Source organism: Bos mutus, chromosome 7 (genome assembly GCF_027580195.1).
Source record: "Bos mutus isolate GX-2022 chromosome 7, NWIPB_WYAK_1.1, whole genome shotgun sequence".
NCBI classification, from domain to species: domain Eukaryota; kingdom Metazoa; phylum Chordata; class Mammalia; order Artiodactyla; family Bovidae; genus Bos; species Bos mutus.
In genome coordinates, this window is record NC_091623.1 from 94,910,942 (window position 1) to 94,918,826 (window position 7,885).

General features: G+C 41.2%; 1 pseudogene; it reads left to right on the forward strand.

The window, feature by feature from the left end:
- Positions 1–540: 540 nt before the first annotated feature.
- On the forward strand, positions 541–1,800 carry LOC106700744 (heterogeneous nuclear ribonucleoproteins A2/B1 pseudogene; annotated as a pseudogene).
- Positions 1,801–7,885: the final 6,085 nt, after the last annotated feature.

Here is a 7,885-nt window from a genome sequence, read left to right on the forward strand (position 1 = left end):
GGCTTGTGTCCATAGACCACAGGCTACACTAACCTTGGAGACGCCTCTTAAAGGGCTCACAGTTGAACTCACCCAGATAAAGTTTAGTGAGGCGGTAGCCTCTGGAAAGAAGCCCAGACTGTACGTGGTGGTGGTTTAATCGCTAAGTCGTGTCTGACTCTAGGGGCCTCATGGACTGTAGCCTGCCAGGCTTCTCTTTCCATGGGATTCTCCAGGCAAGAATACTGGAGTAGGTTGCCATTTGTTCACCTGAAAGGTGTATGTCTGACAGGAATCTAATTTGGCACACAACCAGGGGCCTACTGGTTGACAGGCACCATCTCCAAGCTCCAGCCAGTGGAGGCATCTTTTCTTTTTAAAAAAATGTTATACTGAGTAGCAACAGCGCCAGACCCCACTTGAGGTGCTCCTAGCGGTTTTGTCAGTGTTGTTTCTCCAGTGGCGGCAGCTCTTGCCCGGGAATCAGAATGAGTCCGGTTAGTGTTCCTCCGCGGAATCTCTCTCCGGCGGCGAATGCAGCCTAAATCGTCTGAGTCCGCGATGAACAGAGAAATGGAACTAGTCCATAAACTCTATCGGTGGCTTGCGCTTTGAAACTATAGAAGAAAGTTTGAGGAACAAGCAATGAGGAAAATTTACAGATGTAGTAATGAGGAATCCTGCAAGTAAAAGATAAGAAAGGTTTGATTTTGTAACTTTTTCATCCATGGCTGAGGTTGAGGCTGCCATGGCCACAGAACCTCATTCAGTTGATGGGACAGTGGTTGAGCCAAAATGTGCTATTGCAAGAAGGGAATCTAGAAAGCCAGGGGCTCATGTAACTATGGGGCTTCCCACTTGGTGCTCATGGTATAGAACCCCCCTGCCAAAGCAGGGGACATGAGAGACCCAAGTTCGATCCCTGGGTCGGGAAGATCCTCTGAAGGAGAGCATGGCAACCCACTACAGTATTCTTGGTTGAAGAATCCAATGGACAGAGGAGCCTGGCGGGCTACAGTCCATGGGGTCACAAAGACTTGAACACTGACTAAAGCAACTTAGTATACACACCCACGCATATGTAACTGTGAAGAAGCTGTTTGTTGGTGGAATAAAGAAGATGCTGAGGAACATCATCTTAGAGCTTACTTTGAGGAACATGGAAAAATTGATACCATTGAGATAATTACTGATAGGCAGTCTGGAAAGAAAAGAGGGTTTGAATTTGTTACTTTTGATAACCATGATCCTGCGGATAAGATTGTGTTGCAGAAATAACATGCTATCTTGGTCATAATGCAGTAGTTAGAAAGGTTTTGTCTAGACAAGAAATGTAGGAAGTACAAAGTTCTAGAAATGGGAAAGAAGGTGACTTTGGTTTCAGATTCTCATGGTGGTGGTGGGGGGGTGTGTGAAAATTTTGGACTAGAGCCTAGAAGTAACTTTAGAGGAGGGTCTGGTGGATATGGAAGTCGTGGTGGATTTGGGGATGGATAATGGGTATGGAGGAGGACCTGGAGGTGGCAGTTTTGGAGATAGCCCTGGTTATGGAGGAAAAGGAGGATATGGTGGTGAAAGACCTGGATATGGCAACCAGGGTGAGGGCTACAGAGGTGGTGATGACAACTATGGAGGAGGAAATTATGGAAGTTATGAAAATTATGATTTTGGAAATTATAACCAGTAGCCTTCTAACTATGATCCAGTGAAGAGTGGAAACTTTGGTGGTAGCAGGAACATGGGGAACCATACGATGGAAGAGACTCTGGTCCAGAAGTCTTCAGAAGAAGTGGGAGTTTTGGAAGTAGAAGCCAATATTGAGCTTCTTCCTGTTTGCCACAGGAAGAGGTCTCACTGCAGGTAACTAATAAAGAAATGGCCAACCAGAATCCTCAAGAAATAAGAAATTCTGTACCATCTGAAAGTAGTTCTTGTTGGTGCCTTGATTTTAAAAAGCACTCTAAGAATAAAGGGACATGCTTTCTGATAAAAATAATAGACTTCATTTGGGACATATTCTTAATATAAAACAATTACAAAGTGAGGATAATCACTCACCTAGAGCCAGACATCCTGGAATGTGAAGTCAAGTGGGCCTTAGAAAGCATCACTACGAACAAAGCTAGTGGAGGTGATAGAATTTTGGTTGAGCTGTTTCAAATCCTGAATGATGATGCTGTGAAAATGCTGCACTCAATATGCCAGCAAATTTGGAATACTCAGCAGTGGCCACAGGACTGGAAATGTCAGCCTGGCATGCTGCAATTCATGGGGTTGCAAAGAGTTGGACACGACTGAGCAATTGAACTGAACTGAACATCAAATCAGCTAGAAAGATAAATGTATCATGTTTTGAATTAGGTTTTGTGAGTAGACAGATTAAAAATCTATTTTAAATATAAACTTTATTAAAATAAATAGTCATATTCAAATACTTGGTGTAATGTTTACACATAGAATGTGAATCTTGTTATATGAATATTAAGTTGTCTAAAAGATTGTCATCCCCTCGATTTATAAAGCAATTTCACAAAGCAATGCATATTCCCATTTCCCTTTCAGTTCAGTTCAGTTATTCAGTCATGTCTGACTCTTTGTAACCCCATGGATTGCAGCACACCAGTCTTCCCTGTCCATTACCAACTCCCGGAGCTTACTTAAACTCATGTCCATTGAGTCCATGATGCCATCCAACCATCTCATCTTCTGTCATTCCCTTCTCCTCCTGCCTTCAAACTTTCCCAGCTTCAGGGTTTTTTCCAATGAGTCAGTTCTTCACATCAGGTACCCAAAGTATTGGAGTTTCCACTTCAGCTTCAGTCCTTCCAGTGAATATTCAGGACTGATTTCCTGTAAGATGAACTGGTTGGATATCCTTGCAGTCCAAGGGACTCTCAAGACTGCAAGGATATCCAAGGGACTCTAAAGAGTCTTCTCCAACACCACAGTTCAAAAGCATCAATTCTTCAGCGCTCAGCTTTCTTTATAGTCCAACTCTCATATCCATACTAGATGGACTTTTGTTGGCAAAGTAATGCCTCTGCTTTTTAATATGCTGTGTAGGTTGGTCATAGCTTTTCTTCCAAGGAGCAAGCGTCTTTTAATTTCATGGCTGCAATCACAATCTGCAGTGATTTTGGAACCCCCCAAAATGAAGTCTCTCACTGTTTCCATTGTTTCCCCATCTATGTGCCATGAAGTGATGGGACCAGATGCCATGATCTTAGTTTTCTGAATGTTGAGCTTTAAGCCAGCTTTTTCACTCTCCTCTTTCACTTTCATCAAGAGGCTCTTTAGTTCTTCACTTTCTGCCATAAGGGTGATGTCATCTGCATATCTGAGGTTCCTTTCAATAGTGATAGATAAATGAGAAAAGCATTGTGGACATTATTGCCTCTCCCTAATAAAATGCCATTCTTTATACACTGTAAAAAAAAAAAAAAAAAAGCTTTATTATCTTTTTTATTTCCCCTGCCCCTGTGGGTACTATCTATATGCTTTCCTTCTGCTCATTCCAGTTGACAGTTGAGGAATTTTTTAGCTCTAGCTGATGGGATCCATTTTTTCTTTCTTTTTTGTTTTCTTTTTCTTCTCTATGTGTGCCTTTTCTTCTGTATATGTGAATGTTCTGAATATATGAAGCAAAATTTGTTTGCCTTCCCCATATTCATTCCTACTTCTTCTGAGTATAGCCCCTAATTTAAACTAGGAATTTCCCTTGCGCCTACCTCATGGGACATGCACTTCTCCTTCAACTCAGGCTAAGCAGTGGCTCTTATTTCCATGATAATTGTAATTGATTCAGGAATGAATACATGAACCTAATAGACCAATGAGATGCCATAAAATTTTGACTGGCAATCCTTGAGTAGAAACAGTCTCCTTTTTTCACTGTGAACTTGAAAATAAGCAGGAGCTGAAGCAAATGCAGCCATTTTGCTACTATGAGAAGCATGGGAATTGAATCACTACAATGAAGAAAGCCTATGGACATTGCTCAAACTCAGGATGAAGCCGTAACTGAAGCTAGCCTTACCCTTTGTATTATTTATATCTATGAAATAATAATTGCCCTTTTGCTTAAGTCCTTGGATATATGGGATACCACTTACAAGGAGATCCAACCAGTCCATTCTAAAGATCAGCCCTGGGTGTTCTTTGGAAGGAATGATGCTAAAGCTGAAACTCCAGTACTTTGGCCACCTCATGCAAAGAGTTGACTCACTGGAAAAGACTCTGATGCTGGGAGGGATTGGGGGCAGGAGGAGAAGGGGACGACAGAGGATGAGATGGATGGATGGCATCACCAACTCAATGGATGTGAGTTTGAGTGAACTCCAGGAGTTGGTGATGGACAGGGAGGCCTGGAGTGCTGCGATTCATGGGGTCACAAAGAGTTGGACATGACTGAGCAACTGAACTGACTGACTGAACTGACTTACAACAAAAAAATGTCCTCATCTCGACACCATCCTGTTCTACTTTCTGTTTTCAGCTCTAAAATGTTGAAAGATTGAATTTAAATTCTCAGAATTCAAAACTCAAAAGAAAAGATAATATGATCTAATAAATTTAATAATGTACTTACATTTGATTTCAAATATGATAAAAATTAATCTGTATCTTCAAATATGCCTGAATTAGAATTTTAAATAAAAACATCCTTTATTACAAGGGATGTATGATAAGGTAATTAAGAATGATTGGGATGATTTCCTTTCTCTTTTAAGCTACTTTGATTAACCCTATTGTTAGTTTTCTCTTATTTACCTAATCTGACACTACAGATCTGGAGAGAAAATGTGTGAAGGGTAACAGAAGAGAAAAAAGTCAGCAATTATTCTGACACTTAAACATCTGTCAGAGACCTCTGATCTGATGGAGGAACTTTGATTTTAGATATAAATTTCCTTTTTTGCATTCTCGCCAGTTTTTTCCTTCAATAACACACTGGAACATATCATGTCATATACTCAACATGTGGAATGAAGAAAGATTTCCTAAAGGACCCTTGGCTGCCTTTTGCTCCCCTGGAGGAAATTCCCAAAGAGTTAGGTTGACAGCATGTTAAACAGGCATCATTCATCTGTGTGACAGTTCAGCATCTCACCACATTTAAGAGTAAAAGAATGAGAGCCCCTGATTTCTTCAGGCTAACTTTGGGGTTACATTACTAGATGCCAAAATGTCCACATTAAGATGAAAAATATTTAGTCAGCCATCTAGATATTCTCAAGTATACAGATGTTTGACATAAGCATAGCCTTTGGTGACACTATTTGGATATTCCCATTCCTTTTGATCATTAAGCATTTATCATCACTTAAGTGCCAGCCACATAGGAAGGATTGACACATGCCATTGTTCCTGCCCCTCATGAAGTTCACTGTCTTAGTGGCACACAAGTTACATAGTAAACCACAAGAAAGTATGAATGATTAATGTATCCAATTTGGATACTTTAATTGCACAGAGTATTAACATTTGACTCAAAGCAAGACTTCTAGTTTATTCTGTGTTTTTGTGCAAATGAGAACAAGATGCCTCATTCTCTAGGCAAACTCAATCTACATCAGAACACATAGCATGGGGAGCAGAGAGCAGGGTAACATCTGCACATCTATACACAGACTCATGTGGCATAAATAACATTTTATAGAATGAGAAGCCCAATGGTAGGAACATCTAGGGTTAATTAATTCTGTGCCTTGACAGCTCTGTCAAGGACCTAATGGGTGTTTTCCATTTTTCTGCACTGGCATCATTAGCATGCTATCTCTTATCTGCAGGCTTATCCCTTCAGGGCTTCAAAAGAGCTTTGAGCGTAACTTTTTCATGCAACTCCATCCAAAGTCAAGAAGGCATCTGTTTTAATCAAGGTGGCAAAACCTGTCCCAAAAGCACTTCAGAAAACTTCCCTTTGTTTTTCATGAGCCTTAACTGGGTCATCAGCTTATTTCTTAAGTCAATCTTTAATACTGTTACATAGGTGGAATGGGGGAAAGGAGTCCAAAATGGCGGTGGCTAAAAGACAAGGAAGGTCAAAGGAAGGTCCGAGGACCATAGTGAAGACTTCAGGCAGAACAAAGAGCACTCCTGGCTAAGCCCAATTTGCATAGGGCAGGCGCAGGTGGAGGAAAAAACATATAAGAGGAAGAGCCAAAGCACTTTCTTACAGACTCTTTCTCTCCCGCATGCGTGCACTCTCTCTCTCTCTCTCTCTCACTCTCTCTCTCTCCCTCTCTGTGCACTCCTCTACTCTCTTCTCTTTGAGTCTTTGGGTTGGCATGCCCTCACACTTCGAGAATGGATTCTCCTGCTATCTTCTAAATAAAATAGAGCTGTAACACTGATTTGCCTAAGAGCTATAACACGGTTTGTCCAAGACCTGAGAGCTGTGACGCGCCAAGGGCTTTAATGTCCGTCACTCCAAATCTTTGTTGTGATGAGACAAAGAACCAAGGAACATACATTCGCATGACAATACCAAGGGATGAAGTACCAAGTTTGGTTGGGGCCAGTCAAGATTTCCCACCTGGTGATAGGGACAGAAAATTCCCCAACCTCACAGAGTTATCCAAAGCTTTAACAGAAGTGGAGTTTTGTTAAGAAAAAGAATAATGGAATGGCTTGTGGGTTGACAATAAGTAGTGCTTGCCACAAATTCATAAAAGAGATAATCAAAGTGCCACAAAGAACAGGAAAAAAAAGACAATTTGACTTTTCCAATTTCCCAGAGATACTGATTTTGGAATTGTCACTTGATCAGTTCAGTTCAATCACTCAGTGGTGCCCAGCTCCTTGACAAGACCCCACAGACTGCAGCACGCCAGGCTTCCCTGTCCATTGCCAACTCCCAGAGTTTACTCAAACTCATGTCCATTGAGTTGGTGATGCAATCCAACCATCTCATCTTCTGCCATCCCATTCTCCTCCTGCATTCAATCTTTCCCAGCATCAGGGTCTTTTCAAATGAGTCAGTTCTTTGCATCAGGTGGCCAAAATATTGGAGTTTCAGCTTTAGCATCATTCCTTCCAATGAATATTCAGGACTGATTTCCTTTAGGATGGACTAGTTGGATCTCCGTGCAGTCCAAGGGACTTTCAAGAGTCTACTCCAACACCACAGTTCAAAAGCATCAATTATTCGGTGCTCAGCTTTCTTTAGAGTCCAACTCTCACATCCATACATGACTACTGAAAAAACCATAGCCTTGACTAGATGGACCTTTGTTGGCAAAGTAATGTCTCTGGTTTTTAATATGCTATCTAGATTGGTCATAGCTTTTCTTCCAAGGAGCAAGCACCTTTTAATTTCATGGCTGCAATCGCCATCTGCAGTGATTTTGGAGCCCCAAAATATGAAGTCTTTCATGGTTTCCACTGTTTCCCCATCTATTTGCCATGAAGTGATGGGACCAGATGCCATGATCTTTGTTTTCTGAATGTTGAGCTTTAAGTCAACTTTTTCACTCTCCTCTTTCACTTTCATCAAGAAGCTCTTTAGTTCTTCTTCACTTTCTGCCATAAGGTGTCATTTGCATATATGAGGTTATTGCTATTTCTCCTGGCAATCTTGATTCCAGCTTGTGCTTCATCCAGCTCAGCATTTCTCATGATATACTCCACATATAAGTTAAATATGCAGGGTATAATAAACATTATACACCTTTGATGTACTCCTTTTCCTATTTGGAACCAGTCTGTTGTTCCATGTCCAGTTCTAACTGTCGCTTCCTGACCTGCATACATATTTCTCAAGAGGCAGGTCAGATGGTCTGCTATTCCCATCTCTTTCAGAATTTTCCACAGTTTGTGTGGTCCACACAGTCAAAGGCTTTGGCATAGTGAATAAAGCAGAAATAGATGTTTTTCTGGAACTCTCTTGCTTTTACAGTGATCCAGC